General features: G+C 36.9%; 1 long non-coding RNA gene across 12 annotated transcripts in view; it reads left to right on the top strand.

Moving 5' to 3' along the window:
• The window catches only part of LOC107646822, a 60,673-nt gene continuing 50,231 nt past the window's right edge, over positions 705-11,146 (top strand). For 2 of the 12 annotated variants that reach the window (XR_002348666.1, XR_002348664.1), the window contains exons 1-10: positions 710-1,195; positions 1,297-1,332; positions 1,438-1,821; positions 1,914-2,026; positions 2,115-2,193; positions 2,297-2,327; positions 2,419-2,492; positions 3,327-3,404; positions 3,532-3,583; positions 4,105-4,144. This is a non-coding gene — a long non-coding RNA (uncharacterized LOC107646822). Of the gene's footprint in view, positions 1,196-1,296; positions 1,333-1,437; positions 1,822-1,913; positions 2,027-2,104; positions 2,194-2,296; positions 2,328-2,418; positions 2,493-2,846; positions 3,405-3,531; positions 3,584-4,027; positions 4,145-9,587; positions 9,788-11,146 lie in introns of all 12 variants that reach the window. The other 10 variants (XR_002348672.1, XR_002348671.1, XR_002348668.1 and 7 more) reach the window with 9 other exon arrangements.

The following is an 11,146-nucleotide window of genomic DNA, read 5'->3' as shown; positions in this document are numbered from 1 at the left end:
AATTATACTAATTATTCATACATATTATTAAATTTAATAAAAACATTTTATAAAAAATATTAATTATAATTTTTAATATTTTACTCCTATTAATCAATTGAACCTACGAAAATTCACATTAAACAAAATTATTTATTTTTTCTAAATATATTATTAAATATGTTAAAAATAATTACAGTAATATATAAATTTGTTGGGCCAATAATACCTTACTCTGATGACCTTCTAAGCTAACGATTTTTCATCTATATGATATCCACAACATCCTTCATTAGTTTTCTGCAACACATACATTATTTGTTGAGGTTTTAAACATTTAAGCAAAGGCTGCGATCCCTAAATCACTCATTTATAATGGTATATTAAATTTCTTTTAATGGAAACTTCTTAGCCTCCTTTGGATCTTCAGGTAAGAGTCCATGTTCTAAATACATGTAAATGAGATCCATCCAAGTATCAACAATGCTAAAATGGAAAATCGTTACCTTGGACATATTTACACTACAAAAAAAAAGGTTTAAAATGGCATTTATATACGATGATTTTAAAAAATTGCCATAATATTCAGGTATTATGACATTTTATGGTGCTGCCATAATTAATGTATATAAAATGGTTCTTTGGTGATTTTGGCGGTTTTAAACCGCCATTATTCGAAACCCATCATTTAAAAAAAAGCCCAAATAAAATCCACCGCAACCAAGAAAAACCCTAACCCGAAAACCCATTACTGCTGAAATTAATGCACGCTGCCATCAAACCCAAAAACAAAGATCTGTGCTCTGCTCTAGCGACGGCTCCAGCGACGATCTTCTCAGTGGCATTATCCTCCGACGAGATTGTGTGCTCTCTCCAGCGACGATATCTTCTGGCAGGTTTTTTTCCGGCGATGCGTTCTCCTCCGGCTACAATTTCTGTGTGAGAGCAAGGTTGATCTTCTTTCTCTCTCTCAATTTTCTACTATTGTCGAAAATACCTGAAAGCTTGAAATGGAAAATCAAGTTGCAAAAACTTCACAAAACTATGATATCTATTGCGTAAGTGTTTCCTCAAACTATCTTCTTCGGCGGCGATCTTCTCCATCAACGCTTCTCTTCCATTGATGAGATCTGTTGTGCAAGTATTTCCTGCAGCATCGAGTTGTGTTCTGCGACTTCTCCATCTCCATCTCCATCGAGCTTCATTGATCATCTAGGTTAGTATACAAATTTGCATTATCTTCTTCTGTTTACTCATGATTTGTAAATATGCCATGTTCTATGCTAACAATGACTACATTTTTTTCTTTAATTCTAGGTTTTCGATTTTCTTCCTTGTCAGAAGAAATTGAAGGTTAGGCATTCGCTAAATTTTCTTCTAATTTTGTTTGTATGTATGTTAGTTGATTATGGATTATGATGATAATAATTTTCTTCATTAAAAAATAAATTTGCACAGTTTTTGTTATAATATCAAGTACGTGAAGCAGCTATAAGAGCAAGTGAAGGTTCTAGAAACTGAAAGCAAAAGGAAAAGCGTGGAGTCTGTTGTGTATGTTGAGAAATCTGAGGTGTGCGGAGAGGAAGATGTGTCAAACACTTGGTCAAATTCAAGGGATGAAAACTTGTACGAAGTCTCAAAAGCACTGAGTAGGTTGGTGTTGCCTGAAGTGGAGGCAAGTGTGATTGAGAAGAACGTCCTCATTCGGATCCACTGCGAGAAACACATAGGAGTGTTGATGCACATTCTCAAGCTCATTGACAAACTCCATCTCTCTGTTCTTAGCACCACTTCCTTGCCTTTTGGACCCTCCATCGTATCGATATAACCATCACTGCCGAGGTACATTAACTAAATTAAACTCATCACGTTTACATTATTGAATAATTTATTATGGTTATTACATTATTGAATAATTAAACTCATCAATGCAGCTTCTGTTTCAGAATTTGTGAAAGCTGAGTTGTTACAATGAATTAGATCATTTCTTTTATCAACTGCTATATGATCATGAAAGCATTATATCAGTGTGTGCATTCTCTGAATGGTAAGAGGCATGAACTCCATAACTATCTATCCTGTCAACTGTTGTTTCATGTAATATTATCTAAGAAGTTTGGATAAGCTTTTCATAGGTTACATCATGCTTGAAAAAGAGAAAAGAGAAAATAAGGGGTGGGTTTTCCGAGTTCTGTCCAGGCATGTAAACTTCAGGTTGAGTATTCTTCGAATATGCAATTTACGCCCTTTCTAGTTGTAGCTTTGTAATCAATGGCCTTTCTAAGACTTCCTTTTTTTTCTCTCTGATTGTATGAAGGCGGGGAGCTTCTTGACAGAATTTTGTCAAGGTTAGTTTTCTATTAGTTATGTTTGTTGCAACTTTCAAGCTGATATAATCTCTCTTTCAATTTTATTGAATCATGTAAATTCCAAAATTAGGGGAGGAAAGTATCTGGAGGAGGATGCCAAAGCTATAGTTTTGCAGATTCTAAGCGTAGCTGCTTTTTGTCATGGTACTCATTTTTCCCTCTCTTCTCTCCTTTTATTTTTTTTTTTGCTTTTTGCTTTTTTTTTTTTAATTTCTAGCTATAGAAGTTGAAATTCAAGTAGCTGAAAACTATTTTTCTTTTTTCTTTGAAATTTTGAATTTTTTGATGATGAATTGACAGTAATGGTGATGGTGATTAAGGTAATGCAGTTATTAGAACGTGGAAATTGAACTGTTCACTCTATTTTCAAAGTCTTCATGAATTGGCCTTTTTATTCTTTAACCATCTGTTAACTGTGAACGTGTACCTCATGTTTCTCTCTCTACATTTGATTGATTAGATTCTTGATATCTGAAATTATGAAACATTACCACACAGGTTGTTGTAACCATTTGGTATCGTGCTCCTGAGTTGCTTCTTGGAGCAAAACATTATACTAGTGTTGTTGGTATCCTTTTATTTTACTTCCTTTTTATGCATAAGTTAATCATGTGTAGGTGTATGTTTTTATATTCTATGCTTTTGCAATATTTTATATTCAAGTGACTATACATTTGTACTCATGTATCTATTGTTGACTTCAGGCTTATACTTTCTTTACAGCTTAATTCTTATGGTATTTCTCGTTAATATTAATTTCGTTACATTCTTGGTACTTTTTGCTATCTCTATTTTGACTTGAGGTTGTTGCTTTTTATTAAATCTCAGATGCTAAAGTATGGGTCTAGGGTCTACAAGAATGGTTGACATGTCATAAATAAGTTATTTGAAAATTTTTCATTTGGGATGCTGTGGAATATACATAATCCAAGGATATGCTCATGAAATTAATGGGTTTGTCTTCATTTTTGCTCACAGTGATAACAACAGTCTCTATAATGTGGTTCACATATCTCTAAAAAGTTCTGCATTTGACCTTTTGTCAAAGATGCTTGAGTGAGTTTTCCTTTAAAGCTTTTAAGAAATTGTTTACTATGTCTACATTAATATATTCTGAACTTATTTTTCCTTATTTTCCCTCTGCTCTTGCTTAACAATAATATGCTTATGTTTTTATGTACAGATATATATGATCCTCGAAAGCGTATTACAGTAGCACAAGCTTTGGAACATGAGTAAGACTTCTTTTATTCTCTTTTATTCTTGTACAATTTCTACATACTTTATAAGATTTAACATTCTGTTGGTCATTGGTGGTTGTTCTGTAGAAATTTTCATATAAGATTCCACATTCTTTTATAGTTTCCTGCATCTTTTTCCCCTCATGCTTTGACCTACTTATGCAGCTATGCAAGTATAATTAAATGATGTAGTTGCCATATTCTTCTTGAATTCAATATATTTTTATTAGAACTTGTAATAATGATTGAAGATGAGCAAGTAGATTGTCGTAGTTATCCACAAAACTAGTTCAGAAGCTTCCCCTAAACTAATATAGTGCTGGAGTTTGATATTGATACATATTTTCTATATCAATTTGTGACTCCAATGGGGTAGAGAAAAAATAATATACTAGTTGCTTTGTTGCGTTTGATGCAAATGTTGTTTATTTATATTAGGGAACATTGCATTGCTACTTTGGTGGAAATAAACCTTGTTATAAGTCACTGTTCAATTGGTTTTGATATTTTGCAAGATTACATGCGTGATTTGTTCTCCATGTCCACAATATACAGGTGACAATTATAGTGATTCTCAATTCTTTTTCTTCGTTTTAGTTGCAAAGAAATCTCTTATTCCATTATTATATTAGATAGGCAACTTGCTACTAAATGCACTATTTATTAATGCTGTTTACATTTGCATAATGTTCCTGTTGTGATGTGCATTAAATGCTTTTAAAAATTTGTCAAAGACTAATAACCAAAATTTAAGTGTCATCAACTCTGTATATGAAACCAGAGGTACTTCACATATCATATAGTGTGGAAGCAGATATATGAAACCAGAGGTATTCTAGAGCGAGCAACAAAGAATGTAATCTTTTTCTGTTCAGCATGTTGTTGGAACAATTTGTCGAATGATTCTTGAGAGTGACTAGATTGTTCCCCTTGCTGCTCCAGAATTCTTGCTTGGAATTCTCTCTGCTAGTCCATCATCCTCAACTGCCAGTTTTCTTGTTGCTCCATCATTTTTAGCTGCCAGTTCTCTTGTTGCTCCTGAGCTCTTAAATATTGCTCTTGCTGCCTCAAGTATTGCCCTTGCTGTTGCTCTTGTGCTCGCATATATTGCTGAGACATTTCTTCAATGGCTCTTTGCATCTGGCTTAAGTCCATTGCACCAGAAGCTTGTTCCTCCTCCATCTGTGGCCTCCTTCTTCTTCGTTGAGTTCTTCTCTCCTCCTTGGTGTCAGTGACACCTTCCATCCTTTGCTTAGTGATTCCTCTGTCTCCCTTTACCCAATATGTATCTGCATCCTCAAAGAGTACCCCTGCTCTGTTGCATAGCCTCAATATAGTACTTGGGTGACCAAGTCTGCTTGATTTGCTGCTGTCCTCAGCCATCTCTTGGATGCTGTCTGCTATGATTTGTGGGATATTAATTTCTCCTCCTTTGAGTATGCAGTATGTTAGAATGGCTCTCTTTATTGTGACCTTTGATGTATTTCTAGTAGGGAGTATGGATCTTCTCACTATCTCATACCAACCTTTGGCCTCAGGTATGAGATTAATTCTCTTCAAGTAGCTTGGATCCCCATCTGAATTCCTTTCCCAGTCTTTGCCTTCCAAGCATAAACCATTTAGTAGCTCATCAGGATCATTCTCACTCTTCATTCTTTCATCAAAGCTAGGTTCTCCAAAGGGTATCACTCTTATCTGCAAGACCCTCATGATGGATGATGGGCTGAAATCCACATCAACCCCCCTAACATAGCTCTTGTAGGGAGGGCTGGTTTTGCTTGGTCTTACAGTATTTGCATAAAACTCCCGTACCATGGTTGCACTTATGTCCGTGAGAGGTTCACACAAGAGTTCCCATATTCTTTGTTCGATTATCCTTCTCATGATGGGGTATTCTCCTTCTTTCAATCTGAAGCCAATCTCTGGAATGACTTCTTTTGATTCCATCAACCTATGATATCGTGACTCATGAAATTGAGACTTAAATCTTCTGTCATCATAAGTTGGTGGTTCAGTTTTAACTGGTTGCTTCCCTTTTCTTCTTCTGGAACTTGATGAAGCCATCAATTAGGGAAGGAGGAGGCCGAGTGGAGAATTGAAGAATGGTGAGGGAGAGAGGATTTGTGTGACTCTTAGGATGAGTGTTTGGCTTACTGGTAAAGTAAGAAGAAAAGATTAAGGAGACAAGATTGGTTTGGAGCTCACAGAACATGGTTATTAGGACTTTATCTTATGGAAAATGAAAGCTAAATTTTTCAATGCATGAGTGTGAAAGTTGGGTTATGAGGCATAGTCCAAGTGACTCTATTTATAGCAACTTTAATGAAGATTGGATGGCCAGGTTGTCTTTTGAAAGAGTTAGAATGGACGGTGTGCATGTAAGAGATGATGAGGACAAGGACCACATCTTCATTGGGCATGTGGTTTGGTCTCCTAGGTGCTAAACCTTGCAGATTTTTGCTCCCCAAAAAGCAATTCTCAAGCACATGTGACTCACTTTTCCCCCTTGTGACACCCGTGCTTGCATGGTGCTGTCCTTTCTTCATTTTTTCTTCATACCTATCCATTTCAATCAAAGCAACAGTAAGCTCAAAATTTGAATTTAGCACGGTGGTGGTTATCAAGTGCAAAGTATATATAAAAAAATTAAAATTTGCTATATGTTCCTTATTTATGAATAACCAACTATGCCCCTTAGGAATTGAATAAAATATTGGTGAACACCAAACTTGTTTTCTGCTAAGTAATTCAGATAGAACCCAATGAATGTCTTGTCATAATTAGTATACTCATTACAAGGAACATTTTATTTTCTACCTTAATAAAATCAATTCATAAGAATGATGCAGATATGGTTTATCTTTTCATGAACTTAACTCTCTGACTTTCCTGAAATTCATAGCATATATAGACACTAAAATTAATGTTTGACTATATACTTTAATAGAATGAATGAGTATATATCCTAAAATGGTTATATGATCAGCATGCTTGAAAAGCCATTTTAGAGTGCCTTTAGGCACACCAAACTTAGGAGTTAAACATATGCTTCAAAACAATATGTGCAGTTGTCAAATTTACCCATGAGAGTTATAATTTATGCTAGAAAGACCATTAATTATTGAAATTAAAACAAAAGCAAGAACATTAAATCATGGGCTGCCTCCCATGGAGCGCTCTTTTATTGTCACTAGCTTGACATTGGTTCCTTGTTAGGGTGGTTGATGATTATGGTGGCTCAGCTTGTCCCCTCTCACTGTGAGCCTTCTTCCTGTGATTTGATGAACCATCTATATATACTCAAGCGAGAGTATCTTATTGACAGTATAATAATCAGTAGATTGTGGGTCTGTCTCCAACTGTTGGTAGATCAGTTTCACTTTGTCTCCTTTTGAGAACCCTTCAGTTGGAATTCTTTTGTTTCTCCACCCTTTTGGAATTCTTTTCTTGCTCTTCTTTCCTTTCTTTGGTGGCCCTTCTGTCTTCACAGAAGGCTTTATATCAGGGTTTTTCTTCCTAGTGATCAACTTATCAATCTCTTCCTGCCTTCTTTTCTCAGTCTTTACATCTTCATTCCCCTTTTGTTCTTCTCCATTGTTTGTCTTTTGCTTTGAAGGTGAGCTGATGAGAGTCTCTTTGGGTTTTTCCTTCCGATGCAAGTCTTCTTCTTCAACTCTCATGTAGCTTTTCTCTTCACCAGTATACTGCATTTCCTTAAAGACATTTTTAGTGATCTTCTCATCATGTGCACTCAGAGTCATTTCTCCCTTTTCTACATCAATGATGGCTCTTGTTGTTGCTAGGAAAGGTCTTCCCAGTATGATGGAATTGCCTCCCTCTTCATCCAGGTCCAATATCACAAAATCTGCTGGAAATATGAACTTATCCACTTTGACCAAGAGGTTCTCAACCACTCCATTAGGGATCACCATTGATCTGTCAGCAAGTTTTAAGGTCATCCTTATAGGTTTCACTTCTTCTATGGATAACTTCCTCATCATAGATAAAGGCATCAGATTGATACTTGATCCTAAATCACCCAATGCCTTATCAATGACTATATTGCCAATGGTGCTAGGCAGAAAGAAGCTCCTAGGATCCTTGAGTTTTAGTGGGAGACCTTTTTGAATCATTGAACTGCTCTCTTGTGTTAAGATCACTATCTCCTTCTCGTTCCAGCTTCTTTTTTTGTTGATGAGCTCCTTGAGGAATTTTGCATACAAAGGCATCTGCTCTAATGCTTCAGCAAGTGAGATATTGATTTGCTTTATTATCCCACTTGAATATGGTTTGCTTGAGACTGATGGGCAACTTAGAGCTCTTTGTGGCTTTAAGAGCAAAAGGGAGATGGTTAGCGGTTGGAAACATCACTCTAAGCTCATGAGGGTAGCATGCTCAAAGTTGAATACCAATGGTTGGTGTAGAACCAAACTGCATGGGTCTAGGAGAATGTTTGGATGCTTAATTGAGAATTCACAAGCCTTGTTACCCAGATTTAACTATGATAGTCAACAAGACGATGGGTGCAAGAACAAGGTTTGGGACCCCAGAATTCATTTCAGCAATCAAAACTCTTGGGGCCTTGTCATTTATTTAAGCTTACTTGAAGGCCTTGTGCGCCTAATTTGGGATCCCAGAGGCTATTGGAAATGCAAGCATTGGTGGGGATTCAAGGAAAAGTTCAAGCATAAGCCACCATAGCAAAGATTCCACCAAATGTCCAACTTAAGGACTTAAAGAAAAGTGCTAGGTGAGAGGCACCCCACTATGGTAAACTCTTTCCATTCTCTTGTAGATATAATAAATGAATGAATTGAGTTGCCATTATAGATAGTTTTTCTTATTTTCTATACTCTTATACATTTTTCTTTTATTGATAGTTGTTTGTTAAATTCATGTTTTGATTAGAGTAGTTGTTGTTAAGTTGTATTTTTGCTTGAGGTGTAAGTTTTGTTTGTTTTATATTTGAAAATTTTTCAAAAACTAAAAAGACTTGTTGTTAAATTTGATTTTTGATTGTTTTAGAATGCTTGTAGATTAGTAGAGTGCCTTGTTTTTGTTCTAAGTTTAAAAAACAAAAAGGGGCAGGCACACGTACGCGTACACCACGCGTACGCGTCGATGCGTCAGTGCAGCGCCCATACTTTTTCCTGAGAGTTATGCCAACTTAGTGCCAGAATTGTGCCTCAGGCACAATTCTCATCCCACGTGTACGCGTGCATCACGCGGACGCATCGGTTTGCACTCTCTCCTTATACGCATACACGTGCATGACGCCTACGCGTCGCTTGTCTACCCTGCCACCCACGCGCACGCGTAGCGCCGCCTTTCGCGCCCTGTTTTCCCCTGTTTCTGCCCTGTTTTCTGTTCCATTCTTCTCCTGTTTTCTTTCTTCTTTCTTTCTTCTTCCTTTCTTACTTTCTCTCTTCCTCTCTTTTCAATTTCCCACTTCTCATTTTTTTTCTTAATTTTCATTTTCTTTCATATGTTGCATTTGCATATTATCATCCATTGCATTTTAATTTTGTTCTTATAACTTGTTTTTAGTTTCTTTTCTAAATTTCTTATTTTAATAATGGTATTGAATTCTTTTACATAATTGTTGATAATTTCTTGGTAAATCTTAGTGCTTCGTGACTTGTTTGGCATTAATTATTCTCTACACATAAGATTAGTGCTTTAGTCCTTCCTTACTCATGATCCATTGTTTTTGTACATTATTGTCATTGTGTTAGGATACGGCCAAATACTCTCATGCTTATCCCTAATCTTGTTTGTGTCAATTTTCGTTTGAACTTGATGCTCAACATGCTCTTCATGCTTTGACTTTACCCTTGCATCAAGTGTAGTGATATGCCTTAGCTTATATTGCTTTCCCACTCACATGCGTAGCTAACATGAAGTGAGAACCTTACTCTTATTTGGCATTAGCCCCCGCCTATGTTCTATTTCTTTGATATCAAGTATAGTGAGAACCTTTCTTTTTCTTTTCTTTTAGGATGGCCACCAAGAGGGAAAGGAAAAGCTTCTAAATGGGGGCAACAAACAAGTCATCCGCACAACCTTTTGAAGAAGCTCAACAAGTTGTAGCAACCTGTCCACCTTGCTCTTCTTTACATGCACCGAGGACGGTGCAAATTTTTAAGGGTGGGGAGGTCGTCCGACCGATCTCCATGGGTAACTGGTGCACGAAATTGTGTATGTCAATGTCAATATTACTATTTCTTATAAATTCGCACAACTAACCAGCAAGTGCACTGGGTCGTCCAAGTAATACCTTACGTGAGAAAGGGTCGAATCCCACGGAGATTATTGGCTTGAAGCAATCTATGGTTATCTTGTAACTCTTAGTCAAGATATCAATTATATTTGTCAGTTTGAATTGTGAGAAATAAAAGAGCATGAAATAAATACTTGTTCTGCAGTAATGGAGAATATGTTGGAGTTTTGGAGATGCTTTGTCTTCTGAATCTCTGCTTTTCCCCTGTCTTCTTCTTCACGCACGCAAGGTCCTCCTATGGCAAGCTGTATGTTGGTGGATCACCTTTGTCAATGGCTACCATCCGTCCTCTCAGTGAAAATGGTCCAGGTGCGCTGTCACCGCCCGGCTAATCATCTGTCGGTTCTCACTCATGCTGGAATAGGATCCGTTGGTCCTTTTGCATCAGTCACTACGCCCAACCTTTGTGAGTTTGAAGCTCGTCACAGTCATTCAATTCCTGAATCCTACTCGGAATACCACAGACAAGGTTTATACCACAAAGATTCTGATTAAGGAATCCAAGAGATATTCATTCAATCGAAGGTAGAACGAGAGTGGTTGTCAGGCACGCGTTCATAGATTGAGAATGGTGATGAGTGTCACGGATCATCACATTCATCATATTGAAGTGCGAATGAACATCTTAGATAGAAACAAGCGTGTTTGAATGGAAAACAGAAATACTTGCATTAATTCATCGAGACACAGCAGAGCTCCTCACCCCCAACAATGAAGTTTAGAGACTCATGCCATCAAAGAGTACAAAGTTCAGATCTAAAAATGTCATGAGGTGCAAAATAAATCTCTAAAAGTTGTTTAAATACTAAACTAGTAACCTAGGTTTACAGAAAATGAATAAACTAAGATAATTGGTGCAGAAATCCACTTCTGGGGCCCACTTGGTGTGTGCTGGGGCTGAGACTTAAGCTTCTCACGTACCTAGGCTGTTTCTGGAGTTGAACGCCAGGTTGTAACCTGTTTCTGGCGTTCAACTCCAATTTGTAACCTGTTTCTGGCGTTTGACGTCAGACTGCAACATGGAACTGGTGTTGAACGCCTGTTTAAGTCGTCTATCCTTGAGCAAAGTATGGACTATTATATATTTCTGGAAAGCCCTGGATGTCTACTTTCCAACGCAATTTAGAGCGTGCCATTTGGACTATAGTAGCTCCAGAAAATTCATTTCGAGTGCAGGGAGGTCAGAATCCAACAGCATCTGCAGTCCTTTTTCAGCCTGAATCAGATTTTTGCTCAGCTCCCTCAATTTCAGCCAGAAAATACCTGAAATTACAGAA

This window comes from Arachis ipaensis, chromosome B06 (assembly GCF_000816755.2).
Source record: "Arachis ipaensis cultivar K30076 chromosome B06, Araip1.1, whole genome shotgun sequence".
Classification (NCBI taxonomy): domain Eukaryota; kingdom Viridiplantae; phylum Streptophyta; class Magnoliopsida; order Fabales; family Fabaceae; genus Arachis; species Arachis ipaensis.
The sequence above is the reverse complement of the archived record's forward strand: the minus strand, read 5'-3'. Positions and strand labels throughout refer to the sequence as shown.